This window comes from Pan troglodytes, chromosome 13, assembly GCF_028858775.2.
Source record: "Pan troglodytes isolate AG18354 chromosome 13, NHGRI_mPanTro3-v2.0_pri, whole genome shotgun sequence".
In the NCBI taxonomy this organism is placed as follows: Eukaryota; Metazoa; Chordata; class Mammalia; order Primates; family Hominidae; genus Pan; species Pan troglodytes.
The window spans coordinates 5,996,315-6,016,291 of record NC_072411.2 but is presented as its reverse complement, the minus strand read 5'-3'; positions in this window follow the sequence as shown (position 1 = coordinate 6,016,291).

Here is a 19,977-nt window from a genome sequence, read left to right as displayed (position 1 = left end):
ATTTATACAGATAACGGTGTAGATATTTTCATGTTTATACAGATTGCAGTGTAAATATTTCCATGTTTATACAGATCACGGTGTAGATATTTCCAGGTTTATAGAGATAGCAGTGTAGATATTTCCATGTTTATACAGATAGCGGCTTAGCTATTTCCATGTTTATATAGACCGCTGTGTAGATATTTCCATGTTTATACAGATAGCGGTGCAGATATTTCCATGTTTCTACAGATGGCGGTGTTGATATTTCCATCTATACACAGATGACCTTGTAGATATTTCCATGTTTATACAGAAGGCGGCGCAGATATTTCCATGGATATGTAGAAGGCGGTGTAGATATTTCCATGTTTATACAGATAGCGGTGTAGATATATCCATGTATATACAGATGGCTGTGTAGATATTTCCATGTTTATACAGATGGCTGTGTAGATATTTCCATGTTTATACAGATGACTTTGTAGATATTTCCATGTTTATACAGATGGCGGTGTAGTTATTTCCATGTTTATAGAGATAGCTGTGTATATATTTCCATGTTTATACAGATAGCGGTGTAGTTATTTCCATGTTTATGCAGATCGCGGTGTAGATATTTCCATGTTTATACACACAGTAGTGGAGATATTTCCATGTTTATACACATAGGGGTGTACATATTTCCATGTTTATAGAGACAGCGGTGTAGTTATCTCCATGTTTATACAGATAGCGGTGTAGATATTTCCATGTTTATACAGATGCCTATGCAGATATTTCCATATTTATACAGAGGGCACTGTAGATATTTCCATGTTTATACAGATGGCAGTGTAGATTTTTCCATGTTCCTACACATGACTGTGTAGGTATTTCCATGTTTATACAGATGGCTTTGTAGATATTTCCATGTTTATAGAGATAGCGGTGTAGATATTTCCATGTTTATACAGATAGCGGTGTAAATATTTCCATGTTTATACAGATCGTGGTGTAGATATTTCCATGTTTATACAGATACCGGTGTGGAAATTTCCATGTTTATACAGACTGCAGTGTAGATATTTCCATGTTTATAAAGATAGCGGTGTAGATATTTCCATGTCAGTACAGATGGCGGTGTTGATGTTTCCATCTATACACAGATTGCCGTGTAGGTATTTCCATGTGTATACAGATGGCATTGTAGATATTTCCATGTTTATACAGATGGTGGTGTAGATATTTCCATGTTTATACAGATGACTGTATAGGTATTTCCATGTTTTTACAGATGGCATTGTAGATATTTCCATGTTTATAGAGATATAAGTGTAGGTATTTCCATGTTTATACAGATGGCGGTGTAGATATTTCCATGTTTATAGAGATAGCAGTGTAGATACTTCCATATTTATACAGATAACGGTGTAGATATTTCCATGTTTATACAGATTGCACTGTAAATATTTCCATGTTTATACAGATCACGGTGTAGATAATTCCAGGTTTATAGAGATAGCAGTGTAGATATTTCCATGTTTATACAGATAGCGGTGTAGATATTTCCATGTCTGTGCAGATGGCGGTGATGATGTTTCCATCTATACACAGATTGCCGTGTAGGTATTTCCATGTGTATACAGATGCCATTGTAGATATTTCCATGTTTATACAGACGGTGGTGTAGATATTTCCATGTTCATACAGATGACTGTATAGGTATTTCCATGTTTTTACAGATGGCATTGTAGATATTTCCATGTTTATAGAGATATAAGTGTAGATATTTCCATGTTTATACAGATGGCAGTGTAGATATTTCCATGTTTATAGAGATAGCGGTGTAGATATTTCCATATTTATACAGATGACGGTGTAGATATTTCCATGTTTATACAGATAGCAGTGTAAATATTTCCATGTTTATACAGATCACGGTGCAGATATCTCCAGGTTTATAGAGATAGCAGTGTAGATATTTCCATGTTTATACAGATAGCGGTGTAGATATTTCCATGTATATACAGATGGCTGTGTAGATATTTCCATGTTTATACAGGTGGCTGTGTAGATATTTCCATGTTTATACAGATGACTTTGTAGGTATTTCCATGTTTATACAGATGGAGGTGTAGGTATTTCCATGTTTATAGAGATAGCTGTGTAGATATTTCCATGTTTATACAGATAGCGGTGTAGATATTTCCATGTTTTTACAGATCGCGGTGTAGATATTTCCATGTTTATACAGACAGCAGTGGAGATATTTCCATGTTTATACACATAGCGGTGTAGATATTTCCATGTTTATAGAGACAGCGGTGTAGGTATTTCCATGTTTATACAGATAGCGGTGCAGATATTTCCATGTTTATACAGATGCCTATGCAGATATTTCCATATTTATACAAAGAGCTCTGTAGATATTTCCATGTTTATACAGATGGCAGTGTAGATTTTTCCATGTTCCTACACATGACTATGTAGGTATTTCCATGTTTATACAGATGGCTTTGTAGATATTTCCATGTTTATAGAGATAGCGGTGTAGATATTTACATGTTTATACAGATAGCGGCGTAAATATTTCCATGTTTATACAGATCGTGGTGTAGATATTTCCATGTTTATACAGATACCGGTGTGGAAATTTCCATGTTTATACAGACCGCAGTGTAGATATTTCCATGTTTATACAGATAGCGGTGTAGATATTTCCATGTCTGTACAGATGGCGGTATTGATGTTTCCATCTATACACAGATTGCCGTGTAGGTATTTCCATGTGTATACAGATGGCATTGTAGATATTTCCATGTTTATACAGATGGTGGTGTAGATATTTCCATGTTTATACAGATGACTGTATAGGTATTTCCATGTTTTTACAGATGGCATTGTAGATATTTCCATGTTTATGGAGATAGCAGTGTAGATATTTCCATGTTCATACAGATGGCGGTGTAGATATTTCCATGTTTATAGAGATAGCGGTGTAGATATTTCCATATTTATACAGATAACGGTGTAGATATTTCCATGCTTATACAGACAGCGGTTTAGCCATTTCCATTTTTATACAGATGACTCTATAGGTATTTCCATGTTTATACAGATGACTGTATAGGTATTTCCATGTTTTTACAGATGGCATTGTAGATATTTCCATGTTTATAGAGATAGCAGTGTAGATATTTCCATGTTTATACAGATAGCGGGTTAGCTATTTCCATGTTTATACAGACCGCGGTGTAGATATTTCCATGTTTATACAGATAGCGGTGCAGATATTTCCATGTTTGTACAGATGGCGGTGTTGATATTTCCATCTATACACAGATGACCGTGTAGATATTTCCATGTTTATACAGAAGGCGGCACAGATATTTCCATGGATATGTAGAAGGCGGTGTAGATATTTCCATGTTTATACAGATAGCGGTGTAGATATTTCCATGTATATACAGATGGCTGTGTAGATATTTCCATGTTTATTCAGATGGCTGTGTAGATATTTCCATGATTATACAGATGACTTTGTAGGTATTTCCATGTTTATACAGATGGCGGTGTAGGTATTTCCATGTTTATAGAGATAGCTGTGTAGATATTTCCATGTTTATACAGACAGCGGTGTAGATATTTCCATGTTTATAGAGATAGCTGTGTAGATATTTCCATGTTTATACAGACAGCGGTGTAGATATTTCCATGTTTATACAGATCGCGGTGTAGATATTTCCATGTTTATACAGACAGCAGTGGAGATATTTCCATGTTTATACACATAGCGGTGTACATATTTCCATGTTTATAGAGACAGCGGTGTAGGTATTTCCATGTTTATACAGATAGCGGTGCAGATATTTCCATGTTTATACAGATGCCTATGCAGATATTTCCATATTTATACAGAGGGCTCTGTAGATATTTCCATGTTTATACAGATGGCACTGTAGATTTTTCCATGTTCCTACACATGACTGTGTAGGTATTTCCATGTTTATACAGATGGCTTTGTAGATATTTAAATGTTTATAGAGATAGCGGTGTAGATATTTCCCTGTTTATACAGATAGCGGTGTAAATATTTCCATGTTTATACAGATCGTGGTGTAGATATTTCCATGTTTATACAGATACCGGGGTGGAAATTTCCATGTTTATACAGACCGCAGTGTAGATATTTCCATGTTTATACAGATAGCGGTGTAAATATTTCATGTTTATACAGATCGTGGTGTAGATATTTCCATGTTTGTACAGATACCGGGGTGGAAATTTCCATGTTTATACAGACCGCAGTGTAGATATTTCCATGTTTATACAGATAGCGGTGTAGATATTTCCATGTCTGTACACATGGTGGTGTTGATGTTTCCATCTATACACAGATTGCCGTGTAGGTATTTCCATGTGTATAGAGATGGCATTGTAGATATTTCCATGTTTATACAGATGGTGGTGTAGATATTTCCATGTTCATACAGACGTCTGTATAGGTATTTCCATGTTTTTACAGATGACATTGTAGATATTTCCATGTTTATAGAGATAGCAGTGTAGATATTTCCATGTTGATACAGATGGCGGTGTAGATATTTCCATGTTTATAGAGATAGCGGTGTAGATATTTCCATATTTATACAGATAACGGTGTAGGTATTTCCATGTTTATACAGATAGCAGTGTAAATATTTCCATGTTTATACAGATCACGGTGTAGATATTTCCAGGTTTATAGAGATAGCAGTGTAGATATTTCCATGTTTATACAGATAGCGCTTTAGCTATTTCCAAGTTTATACAGACCGCGGTGTAGATATTTCCATGTTTATACAGATAGCGGTGCAGATATTTCCATGTTTGTACAGATGGCGGTGTTGATATTTCCATCTATACACAGATGACCGTGTAGATATTTCCATGTTTATACAGAAGGCGGCGCAGATATTTCCATGCATATGTAGAAGGCGGTGTAGATATTTCCATGTTTATACAGATAGCGGTGTAGATATTTCCATGTATATACAGATGGCTGTGTAGATATTTCCATGTTCATACAGATGGCTGTGTAGATATTTCCATGTTTATACAGATGACATTGTAGGTATTTCCATGTTTATACAGATGGCGGTGTAGGTATTTCCATGTTTATGGAGATATCTGTGTAGATATTTCCATGTTTATACAGATAGCGGTGTAGATATTTCCATGTTTATACAGATCGCGGTGTAGATATTTCCATGTTTATACAGACAGCAGTGGAGATATTTCCATGTTTATACACATAGCGGTGTACATATTTCCATGTTTATAGAGACAGCGGTGTAGGTATTTCCATGTTTATACAGATAGCGGTGCAGATATTTCCATGTTTATACAGATGCCTATGCATATATTTCCATATTTATACAGAGGGCTCTGTAGATATTTCCATGTTTATACAGATGGCAGTGTAGATTTTTCCATGTTCCTACACATGACTGTGTAGGTATTTCCATGTATATACAGATGGCTTTGTAGATATTTCCATGTTTATAGAGATAGCGGTGTAGATATTTCCATGTTTATACAGATAGCGGTGTAAATATTTCCATGTTTATACCGATCGTGGTGTAGATATTTCAATGTTTATACAGATACCGGTGTGGAAATTTCCATGTTTATACAGACCGCAGTGTAGATATTTCCATGTTTATACAGATAGCGGTGTAGATATTTCCATGTCTGTACAGATGGCGGTGTTGATGTTTCCATCTATACACAGATTGCCGTGTAGGTGTTTCCATGTGTATACAGATGGCATTGTAGATATTTCCATGTTTATACAGATGGTGGTGTAGATATTTCCATGTTCATAAAGATGACTGTATAGGTACTTCCATGTTTTTACAGATGGCATTGTAGATATTCCCATGTTTATAGAGATATAATTGTAGATATTTCCATGTTTATACAGATGGCGGTGTAGATATTTCCATGTTTATAGAGATAGCGGTGTAGATATTTCCATATTTATACAGATAACGGTGTAGATATTTCCATGTTTCTACAGATTGCAGTGTAAATATTTCTATGTTTATACAGATCACGGTGTAGATATTTCCAGTTTTATAGAGATAGCAGTGTAGATATTTCCATGTTTATACAGATAGCGGTTTAGCTATTTCCATGTTTATACAGACCGCGGTGTACATATTTCCATGTTTATACAGATAGCGGTGCAGATATTTCCAAGTTTGTACAGATGGCGGTGTTGATATTTCCATCTATACACAGATGACCGTGTAGATATTTCCATGTTTATACAGAAGGCTTCGCAGATATTTCCATGGATATGTAGAAGGCGGTGTAGATATTTCCATGTTTATACAGATAGCGGTGTAGATATTTCCATGTATATACAGATGGCTGTGTAGATATTTCCATGTTTATACAGATGGCTGCGTAGATATTTCCATGTTTATACAGATGACTTTGTAGGTATTTCCATGTTTATACAGATGGAGGTGTAGGTATTTCCATGTTTATAGAGATAGCTGTGTAGATATTTCCATGTTTATACAGATAGCGGTGTAGATATTTCCATGTTTATACAGATCGCGGTGTAGATATTTCCATGTTTATACAGACAGCAGTGGAGATATTTCCATGTTTATACACAGAGCGGTGTACATATTTCCATGTTTATACAGACCGCGGTGTAGATATTTCCATGTTTATACAGATAGCGGTGCAGATATTTCCATGTTTGTACAGATGGCGGTGTTGATATTTCCATCTATACTCAGATGACCGTGTAGATATTTCCATGTTTATACAGAAGGCGGCGCAGATATTTCCATGGATATGTAGAAGGCGGTGTAGATATTTCCATGTTTATACCGATAGCGGTGTAGATATTTCCATGTATATACAGAGGGCTGTGTAGATATTTCCATGTTTATACAGGTGGCTGTGTAGATATTTCCATGTTTATACAGATGACTTTGTTGGTATTTCCATGTTTATACAGATGGAGGTGTAGGTATTTCCATGTTTATAGAGATAGCTGTGTAGATATTTCCATGTTTATACAGATAGCGGTGTAGATATTTCCATGTTTATACAGATCGCGGTGTAGATATTTCCATGTTTATACAGACAGCAGTGGAGATATTTACATGTTTATACACATAGCGGTGTACATATTTCCATGTTTATAGAGACAGCGGTGTAGGTATTTCCATGTTTATACAGATAGCGGTGCAGATATTTCCATGTTTATACAGATGCCTATGCAGATATTTCCATATTTATACAAAGAGCTCTGTAGATATTTCCATGTTTATACAGATGGCAGTGTAGATTTTTCCATGTTCCTACACATGGCTGTGTAGGTATTTCCATGTTTATACAGATGGCTTTGTAGATATTTCCATGTTTATAGAGATAGCGGTGTAGATATTTCCATGTTTATACAGATAGCGGTGTAAATATTTCCATGTTTATACAGATCGTGGTGTAGATATTTCCATGTTTATACAGATACCGGTGTGGAAATTTCCATGTTTATACAGACCGCAGTGTAGATATTTCCATGTTTATACAGATAGCGGTGTAGATATTTCCATGTCTGTACAGATGGCGGTATTGATGTTTCCATCTATACACAGATTGCCGTGTAGGTATTTCCATGTGCATACAGATGGTATTGTAGATATTTCCATGTTTATACAGATGGTGGTGTAGATATTTCCATGTTTATACAGATGACTGTATAGGTATTTCCATGTTTTTACAGATGGCATTGTAGATATTTCCATGTTTATGGAGATAGCAGTGTAGATATTTCCATGTTCATACAGATGGCGGTGTAGATATTTCCATGTTTATAGAGATAGCGGTGTAGATATTTCCATATTTATACAGATAACGGTGTGGATATTTTCATGCTTATACAGACAGCGGTTTAGCCATTTCCATGTTTATACAGATGACTGTATAGTTATTTCCATGTTTATACAGATGACTGTATAGGTATTTCCATGTTTTTACAGATGTCATTGAAGATATTTCCATGTTTATAGAGATAGCAGTGTAGGTATTTCCATGTTTATACAGATAGCAGTGTAAATATTTCCATGTTTATACAGATCACGGTGTAGATATTTCCAGGTTTATAGAGATAGCAGTGTAGATATTTCCATGTTTATACAGATAGCGGTTTAGCTATTTCCAAGTTTATACAGACCGCGGTGTAGATATTTCCATGTTTATACAGATAGCGGTGCAGATATTTCCATGTTTGTACAGATGGCGGTGTTGATATTTCCATCTATACACAGATGACCGTGTAGATATTTCCATGTTTATACAGAAGGTGGCGCAGATATTTCCATGCATATGTAGAAGGCGGTGTAGATATTTCCATGTTTATACAGATAGCGGTGTAGATATTTCCATTTATATACAGATGGCTGTGTAGATATTTCCATGTTCATACAGATGGCTGTGTAGATATTTCCATGTTTATACAGATGACATTGTAGGTATTTCCATGTTTATACAGATGGCGGTGTAGGTATTTCCATGTTTATGGAGATAGCTGTGTAGATATTTCCATGTTTATACAGATAGCGGTGTAGATATTTCCATGTTTATACAGATCGCGGTGTAGATATTTCCATGTTTATACAGACAGCAGTGGAGATATTTCCATGTTTATACACATAGCGGTGTACATATTTCCATGTTTATAGAGACAGCGGTGTAGGTATTTCCATGTTTATACAGATAGCGGTGCAGATATTTCCATGTTTATACAGATGCCTATGCAGATATTTCCATATTTATACAGAGGGCTCTGTAGATATTTCCATGTTTATACAGATGGCACTGTAGATTTTTCCATGTTCCTACACATGACTGTGTAGGTATTTCCATGTTTATACAGATGGCTTTGTAGATATTTCCATGTTTATAGAGATAGCGGTGTAGATATTTCCCTGTTTATACAGATAGCGGTGTAAATATTTCCATGTTTCTACAGATCGTGGTGTAGATATTTCCATGTTTATACAGATACCGGGGTGGAAATTTCCATGTTTATACAGACCGCAGTGTAGATATTTCCATGTTTATACAGATAGCGGTGTAGATATTTCCATGTCTGTACACATTGCGGTGTTGATGTTTCCATCTATACACAGATTGCCGTGTAGGTATTTCCATGTGTATACAGATGGCATTGTAGATATTTCCATGTTTATACAGATGGTGGTGTAGATATTTCCATGTTCATAAAGATGACTGTATAGGTATTTCCATGTTTTTACAGATGGCATTGTAGATATTCCCATGTTTATAGAGATATAATTGTAGATATTTCCATGTTTATACAGATGGCGGTGTAGATATTTCCATGTTTATAGAGATAGCGGTGTAGATATTTCCATATCTATACAGATAACGGTGTAGATATTTCCATGTTTATACAGATTGCAGTGTAAATATTTCTATGTTTATACAGATCACGGTGTAGATATTTCCAGTTTTATAGAGATAGCAGTGTAGATATTTCCATGTTTATACAGATAGCGGTTTAGCTATTTCCATGTTTATACAGACCGCGGTGTACATATTTCCATGTTTATACAGATAGCGGTGCAGATATTTCCAAGTTTGTACAGATGGCGGTGTTGATATTTCCATCTATACACAGATGACCGTGTAGATATTTCCATGTTTATACAGAAGGCTTCGCAGATATTTCCATGGATATGTAGAAGGCGGTGTAGATATTTCCATGTTTATACAGATAGCGGTGTAGATATTTCCATGTATATACAGATGGCTGTGTAGATATTTCCATGTTTATACAGATGGCTGTGTAGATATTTCCTTGTTTATACAGATGACTTTGTAGGTATTTCCATGTTTATACAGATGGCGGTGTAGGTATTTCCATGTTTATAGAGATAGCTGTGTAGATATTTCCATGTTTATAGGGATAGCAGAGTAGATATTTCCATGTTTATACACATGGCGGTGTAGATATTTCCATGTTTATAGAGATAGCGGTGTAGATATTTCCATATTTGTACAGATAACGGTGTAGATATTTCCATGTTTATACAGATAGCAGTGTAAATATTTGCATGTTTATACAGATCACGGTGTAGATATTTCCATGTTTATACAGACAGCAGTGGAGATATTTCCATGTTTATACACATAGCGGTGTACATATTTCCATGTTTATAGAGACAGCGGTGTAGGTATTTCCATGTTTATACAGATAGCGGTGCAGATATTTCCATGTTTATACAGATGCCTATGCAGATATTTCCATATTTATACAGAGGGCTCTGTAGATATTTCCATGTTTATACAGATGGCAGTGTAGATTTTTCCATGTTCCTACACATGACTGTGTAGGTATTTCCATGAATATACAGATGACTTTGTAGATATTTCCATGTTTATAGAGATAGCGGTGTAGATATTTCCATGTTTATACAGATAGCGGTGTAAATATTTCCATGTTTATACAGATCGTGGTGTAGATATTTCCATGTTTATACAGATAGCGGTGTAGATATTTCCATGTCTGTACAGATGGCGGTGTTGATGTTTCCATCTATACACAGATTGCCGTGTAGGTATTTCCATGTGTATACAGATTGCATTGTAGATATTTCCATGTTTATACAGATGGTGGTGTAGATATTTCCATGTTCATACAGATGACTGTATAGGTATTTCCATGTTTTTACAGATGGCATTATAGATATTCCCATGTTTATTGAGATATAATTGTAGATATTTCCATGTTTATACAGATGGCGGTGTAGATATTTCCATGTTTATAGAGATAGCGGTGTAGATATTTCCATATTTATACAGATAACGGTGTAGATATTTCCCTGTTTATACAGATTGCAGTGTAAATATTTCTATGTTTATACAGATCACGGTGTAGATATTTCCAGTTTTATAGAGATTGCAGTGTAGATATTTCCATGTTTATGCAGATAGCGGTTTAGCTATTTCCATGTTTATACAGACCGCGGTGTACATATTTCCATGTTTATACAGATAGCGGTGCAGATATTTCCAAGTTTGTACAGATGGCGGTGTTGATATTTCCATCTATACACAGATGACCGTGTAGATATTTCCATGTTTATACAGAAGGCGGCGCAGATATTTCCATGGATATGTAGAAGGCGGTGTAGATATTTCCATGTTTATACAGATAGCGGTGTAGATATTTCCATGTATATACAGATGGCTGTGTAGATATTTCCATGTTTATACAGATGGCTGTGTAGATATTTCCTTGTTTATACAGATGACTTTGTAGGTATTTCCATGTTTATACAGATGGCGGTGTAGGTATTTCCATGTTTATAGAGATAGCTGTGTAGATATTTCCATGTTTATAGGGATAGCAGTGTAGATATTTCCATGTTTATACACATGGCGGTGTAGATATTTCCATGTTTATAGAGATAGCGATGTAGATATTTCCATATTTGTACAGATAACGGTGTAGATATTTCCATGTTTATACAGATAGCAGTGTAAATATTTGCATGTTTATACAGATCACGGTGTAGATATTTCCATGTTTATACAGACAGCAGTGGAGATATATCCATGTTTATACACATAGCGGTGTACATATTTCCATGTTTATAGAGACAGCGGTGTAGGTATTTCCATGTTTATACACATAGCGGTGTACATATTTCCATGTTTATAGAGACAGCGGTGTAGGTATTTCCATGTTTATACAGATAGCGGTGCAGATATTTCCATGTTTGTACAGACGGCGGTGTTGATATTTCCATCTATACACAGATGACCGTGTAGATATTTCCATGTTTATACAGAAGGTGGTGCAGATATTTCCATGGATATGTAGAAGGCGGTGTAGATATTTCCATGTTTATACAGATAGCGGTGTAGATATTTCTATGTATATACAGATGGCTGTGTAGATATTTCCATGTTTATTCAGATGGCAGTGTAGATATTTCCATGTTTATACAGATGACTTTGTAGGTATTTCCATGTTTATACAGATGGTGGTGTAGGTATTTCCATGTTTATAGAGATAGCTGTCTAGATATTTCCATGTTTATACAGATAGCGGTGTAGATATTTCCATGTTTATACAGATCACGGTGTAGATATTTCCATGTTTTTACAGACAGCAGTGGAGATATTTCCATGTTTATACACATAGCGGTGTACATATTTCCATGTTTATAGAGACAGCGGTGTAGGTATTTCCATGTTTATACAGATAGCGGTGCAGATATTTCCATGTTTATACAGATGCCTATGCAGATATTTCCATATTTATACAGAGGGCTCTGTAGATATTTCCATGTTTATACAGATGGCAGTGTAGATTTTTCCATGTTCCTACACATGACTGTGTAGGTATTTCCATGTATATACAGATGGCTTTGTAGATATTTCCATGTTTATAGAGATAGCGGTGTAGATATTTCCATGTTTATACAGATAGCGGTGTAAATATTTCCATGTTTATACAGATCGTGGTGTAGATATTTCCATGTTTATACAGATACCGGTGTGGAAATTTCCATGTTTATACAGACCGCAGTGTAGATATTTCCAAGTTTATACAGATAGCGGTGTAGATATTTCCATGTCTGTACAGATGGCGGTGTTGATGTTTCCATCTATACACAGATTGCCGTGTAGGTATTTCCATGTGTATACAGATGGCATTGTAGATATTTCCATGTTTATACAGATGGTGGTGTAGATATTTCCATGTTCATACAGATGACTCTATTGGTATTTCCATGTTTTTACAGATGGCATTATAGATATTCCCATGTTTATTGAGATATAATTGTAGATATTTCCATGTTTATACAGATGGCGGTGTAGATATTTCCATGTTTATAGAGATAGCGGTGTAGATATTTCCATATTTATACAGATAACGGTGTAGATATTTCCATCTTTATACAGATTGCAGTGTAAATATTTCTATGTTTATACAGATCACGGTGTAGATATTTCCAGTTTTATAGAGATAGCAGTGTAGATATTTCCATGTTTATACAGATAGCGGTTTAGCTATTTCCATGTTTATACAGACCGCGGTGTACATATTTCCATGTTTATACAGATAGCGGTGCAGATATTTCCAAGTTTGTACAGATGGCGGTGTTGATATTTCCATCTATACACAGATGACCGTGTAGATATTTCCATGTTTATACAGAAGGCGGCGCAGATATTTCCATGGATATGTAGAAGGCGGTGTAGATATTTTCATGTTTATACAGATAGCGGTGTAGATATTTCCATGTATATACAGATGGCTGTGTAGATATTTCCATGTTTATACAGATGGCTGTGTAGATATTTCCTTGTTTATACAGATGACTTTGTAGGTATTTCCATGTTTATACAGATGCCTATGCAGATATTTCCATATTTATACAGAGGGCTCTGTAGATATTTCCATGTTTATACAGATGGCACTGTAGATTTTTCCATGTTCCTACACATGACTGTGTAGGTATTTCCATGTTTATACAGATGGCTTTGTAGATATTTAAATGTTTATAGAGATAGCGGTGTAGATATTTCCCTGTTTATACAGATAGCGGTGTAAATATTTCCATGTTTATACAGATCGTGGTGTAGATATTTCCATGTTTATACAGATACCGGGGTGGAAATTTCCATGTTTATACAGACCGCAGTGTAGATATTTCCATGTTTATACAGATAGCGGTGTAAATATTTCATGTTTATACAGATCGTGGTGTAGATATTTCCATGTTTGTACAGATACCGGGGTGGAAATTTCCATGTTTATACAGACCGCAGTGTAGATATTTCCATGTTTATACAGATAGCGGTGTAGATATTTCCATGTCTGTACAGATTGCGGTGTTGATGTTTCCATCTATACACAGATTGCCGTGTAGGTATTTCCATGTGTATACAGATGGCATTGTAGATATTTCCATGTTTATACAGATGGTGGTGTAGATATTTCCATGTTCATACAGATGACTGTATAGGTATTTCCATGTTTTTACAGATGGCATTGTAGATATTTCCATGTTTATAGAGATAGCAGTGTAGATATTTCCATGTTTATACAGATGGCGGTGTAGATATTTCCATGTTTATAGAGATAGCGGTGTAGATATTTCCATATTTATAAAGATAACGGTGTAGGTATTTCCATCTTTATACAGATAGCAGTGTAAATATTTCCATGTTTATACAGATCACGGTGTAGATATTTCCAGGTTTATAGAGATAGCAGTGTAGATATTTCCATGTTTATACAGATAGCGGTTTAGCTATTTCCATGTTTATACAGACCGCGGGGTAGATATTTCCATGTTTACAGATAGCGGTGCAGATATTTCCATGTTTGTACAGATGGCGGTGTTGATATTTCCATCTATACACAGATGACCGTGTAGATATTTCCATGTATATACAGAAGGCAGCGCAGATATTTCCATGGATATGTAGAAGGCGGTGTAGTTATTTCCATGTTTATACAGATAGCGGTGTAGATATTTCCATGTATACACAGATGGCTGTGTAGATATTTCCATGTTTATACAGATGGCTGTGTAGATATTTCCATATTTATACAGATGACTTTGTAGGTATTTCCATGTTTATAAAGATGGAGGTGTAGGTATTTCCATGTTTATAGAGATAGCTGTGTAGATATTTCCATGTTTATACAGATAGCGGTGTAGATATTTCCATGTTTATACAGATCGCGGTGTAGATATTTCCATGTTTATACAGACAGCAGTGGAGATATTTCCATGTTTATACACATAGCGGTGTACATATTTCCATGTTTATAGAGACAGCGGTATAGGTATTTCCATGTTTATACAGATAGCGGTGCAGATATTTCCATGTTTATACAGATGCCTATGCAGATATTTCCATATTTATACAGAGGGCTCTGTAGATATTTCCATGTTTATACAGATGGCAGTGTAGATTTTTCCATGTTCCTACACATGACTGTGTAGGTATTTCCATGTTTATACAGATGGCTTTGTAGATATTTCCGTGTTTATACAGATAGCACTGTAGATATTTCCATGTTTATACAGATAGCGGTGTAAATATTTCCATGTTTATACAGATCGTGGTGTAGATATTTCCATGTTTATACAGATACCGGTGTGGAAATTTCCATGTTTATACAGACCGCAGTGTAGATATTTCCATGTTTATACAGATAGCGGTGTAGATATTTCCATGTCTGTACACATGGTGGTGTTGATGTTTCCATCTATACACAGATTGCCGTGTAGGTATTTCCATGTGTATAGAGATGGCATTGTAGATATTTCCATGTTTATACAGATGGTGGTGTAGATATTTCCATGTTCATAAAGATGACTGTATAGGTACTTCCATGTTTTTACAGATGGCATTGTAGATATTCCCATGTTTATAGAGATATAATTGTAGATATTTCCATGTTTATACAGATGGCGGTGTAGATATTTCCATGTTTATAGAGATAGCGGTGTAGATATTTCCATATTTATACAGATAACGGTGTAGATATTTCCATGTTTCTACAGATTGCAGTGTAAATATTTCTATGATTATACAGATCACGGTGTAGATATTTCCAGTTTTATAGAGATAGCAGTGTAGATATTTCCATGTTTATACAGATAGCGGTTTAGCTATTTCCATGTTTATACAGACCGCGGTGTACATATTTCCATGTTTATACAGATAGCGGTGCAGATATTTCCAAGTTTGTACAGATGGCGGTGTTGATATTTCCATCTATACACAGATGACCGTGTAGATATTTCCATGTTTATACAGAAGGCTTCGCAGATATTTCCATGGATATGTAGAAGGCGGTGTAGATATTTCCATGTTTATACAGATAGCGGTGTAGATATTTCCATGTATATACAGATGGCTGTGTAGATATTTCCATGTTTATACAGATGGCTGTGTAGATATTTCCATGTTTATACAGATGACTTTGTAGGTATTTCCATGTTTATACAGATGGAGGTGTAGGTATTTCCATGTTTATAGAGATAGCTGTGTAGATATTTCCATGTTTATACAGATAGCGGTGTAGATATTTCCATGTTTATACAGATCGCGGTGTAGATATTTCCATGTTTATACAGACAGCAGTGGAGATATTTCCATGTTTATACACAGAGCGGTGTACATATTTCCATGTTTATACAGACCGCGGTGTAGATATTTCCATGTTTATACAGATAGCGGTGCAGATATTTCCATGTTTGTACAGATGGCGGTGTTGATATTTCCATCTATACTCAGATGACCGTGTAGATATTTCCATGTTTATACAGAAGGCGGCGCAGATATTTCCATGGATATGTAGAAGGCGGTGTAGATATTTCCATGTTTATACAGATAGCGGTGTAGATATTTCCATGTATATACAGATGGCTGTGTAGATATTTCCATGTTTATACAGGTGGCTGTGTAGATATTTCCATGTTTATACAGATGACTTTGTTGGTATTTCCATGTTTATACAGATGGAGGTGTAGGTATTTCCATGTTTATAGAGATAGCTGTGTAGATATTTCCATGTTTATACAGATAGCGGTGTAGATATTTCCATGTTTATACAGATCGCGGTGTAGATATTTCCATGTTTATACAGACAGCAGTGGAGATATTTACATGTTTATACACATAGCGGTGTACATATTTCCATGTTTATAGAGACAGCGGTGTAGGTATTTCCATGTTTATACAGATAGCGGTGCAGATATTTCCATGTTTATACAGATGCCTATGCAGATATTTCCATATTTATACAAAGAGCTCTGTAGATATTTCCATGTTTATACAGATGGCAGTGTAGATTTTTCCATGTTCCTACACATGACTGTGTAGGTATTTCCATGTTTATACAGATGGCTTTGTAGATATTTCCATGTTTATAGAGATAGCGGTGTAGATATTTCCATGTTTATACAGATAGCGGTGTAAATATTTCCATGTTTATACAGATCGTGGTGTAGATATTTCCATGTTTATACAGATAACGGTGTGGAAATTTCCATGTTTATACAGACCGCAGTGTAGATATTTCCATGTTTATACAGATAGCGGTGTAGATATTTCCATGTCTGTACAGATGGCGGTATTGATGTTTCCATCTATACACAGATTGCCGTGTAGGTATTTCCATGTGCATACAGATGGTATTGTAGATATTTCCATGTTTATACAGATGGTGGTGTAGATATTTCCATGTTTATACAGATGACTGTATAGGTATTTCCATGTTTTTACAGATGGCATTGTAGATATTTCCATGTTTATGGAGATAGCAGTGTAGATATTTCCATGTTCATACAGATGGCGGTGTAGATATTTCCATGTTTATAGAGATAGCGGTGTAGATATTTCCATATTTATACAGATAACGGTGTGGTTATTTTCATGCTTATACAGACAGCGGTTTAGCCATTTCCATGTTTATACAGATGACTGTATAGGTATTTCCATGTTTATACAGATGACTGTATAGGTATTTCCATGTTTTTACAGATGTCATTGAAGATATTTCCATGTTTATAGAGATAGCAGTGTAGGTATTTCCATGTTTATACAGATAGCAGTGTAAATATTTCCATGTTTATACAGATCACGGTGTAGATATTTCCAGGTTTATAGAGATAGCAGTGTAGATATTTCCATGTTTATACAGATAGCGGTTTAGCTATTTCCAAGTTTATACAGACCGCGGTGTAGATATTTCCATGTTTATACAGATAGCGGTGCAGATATTTCCATGTTTGTACAGATGGCGGTGTTGATATTTCCATCTATACACAGATGACCGTGTAGATATTTCCATGTTTATACAGAAGGTGGCGCAGATATTTCCATGCATATGTAGAAGGCGGTGTAGATATTTCCATGTTTATACAGATAGCGGTGTAGATATTTCCATGTATATACAGATGGCTGTGTAGATATTTCCATGTTCATACAGATGGCTGTGTAGATATTTCCATGTTTATACAGATGACATTGTAGGTATTTCCATGTTTATACAGATGGCGGTGTAGGTATTTCCATGTTTATGGAGATAGCTGTGTAGATATTTCCATGTTTATACAGATAGCGGTGTAGATATTTCCATGTTTATACAGATCGCGGTGTAGATATTTCCATGTTTATACAGACAGCAGTGGAGATATTTCCATGTTTATACACATAGCGGTGTACATATTTCCATGTTTATAGAGACAGCGGTGTAGGTATTTCCATGTTTATACAGATAGCGGTGCAGATATTTCCATGTTTATACAGATGCCTATGCAGATATTTCCATATTTATACAGAGGGCTCTGTAGATATTTCCATGTTTATACAGATGGCACTGTAGATTTTTCCATGTTCCTACACATGACTGTGTAGGTATTTCCATGTTTATACAGATGGCTTTGTAGATATTTCCATGTTTATAGAGATAGCGGTGTAGATATTTCCCTGTTTATACAGATAGCGGTGTAAATATTTCCATGTTTCTACAGATCGTGGTGTAGATATTTCCATGTTTATACAGATACCGCGGTGGAAATTTCCATGTTTATACAGACCGCAGTGTAGATATTTCCATGTTTATACAGATAGCGGTGTAGATATTTCCATGTCTGTACACATTGCGGTGTTGATGTTTCCATCTATACACAGATTGCCGTGTAGGTATTTCCATGTGTATACAGATGGCATTGTAGATATTTTCATGTTTATACAGATGGTGGTGTAGATATTTCCATGTTCATAAAGATGACTGTATAGGTATTTCCATGTTTTTACAGATGGCATTGTAGATATTCCCATGTTTATAGAGATATAATTGTAGATATTTCCATGTTTATACAGATGGCGGTGTAGATATTTCCATGTTTATAGAGATAGCGGTGTAGATATTTCCATATCTATACAGATAACGGTGTAGATATTTCCATGTTTATACAGATTGCAGTGTAAATATTTCTATGTTTATACAGATCACGGTGTAGATATTTCCAGTTTTATAGAGATAGCAGTGTAGATATTTCCATGTTTATACAGATAGCGGTTTAGCTATTTCCATGTTTATACAGACCGCGGTGTACATATTTCCATGTTTATACAGATAGCGGTGCAGATATTTCCAAGTTTGTACAGATGGCGGTGTTGATATTTCCATCTATACACAGATGACCGTGTAGATATTTCCATGTTTATACAGAAGGCTTCGCAGATATTTCCATGGATATGTAGAAGGCGGTGTAGATATTTCCATGTTTATACAGATAGCGGTGTAGATATTTCCATGTATATACAGATGGCTGTGTAGATATTTCCATGTTTATACAGATGGCTGTGTAGATATTTCCTTGTTTATACAGATGACTTTGTAGGTATTTCCATGTTTATACAGATGGCGGTGTAGGTATTTCCATGTTTATAGAGATAGCTGTGTAGATATTTCCATGTTTATAGGGATAGCAGAGTAGATATTTCCATGTTTATACACATGGCGGTGTAGATATTTCCATGTTTATAGAGATAGCGGTGTAGATATTTCCATATTTGTACAGATAACGGTGTAGATATTTCCATGTTTATACAGATAGCAGTGTAAATATTTGCATGTTTATACAGATCACGGTGTAGATATTTCCATGTTTATACAGACAGCAGTGGAGATATTTCCATGTTTATACACATAGCGGTGTACATATTTCCATGTTTATAGAGACAGCGGTGTAGGTATTTCCATGTTTATACAGATAGCGGTGCAGATATTTCCATGTTTATACAGATGCCTATGCAGATATTTCCATATTTATACAGAGGGCTCTGTAGATATTTCCATGTTTATACAGATGGCAGTGTAGATTTTTCCATGTTCCTACACATGACTGTGTAGGTATTTCCATGAATATACAGATG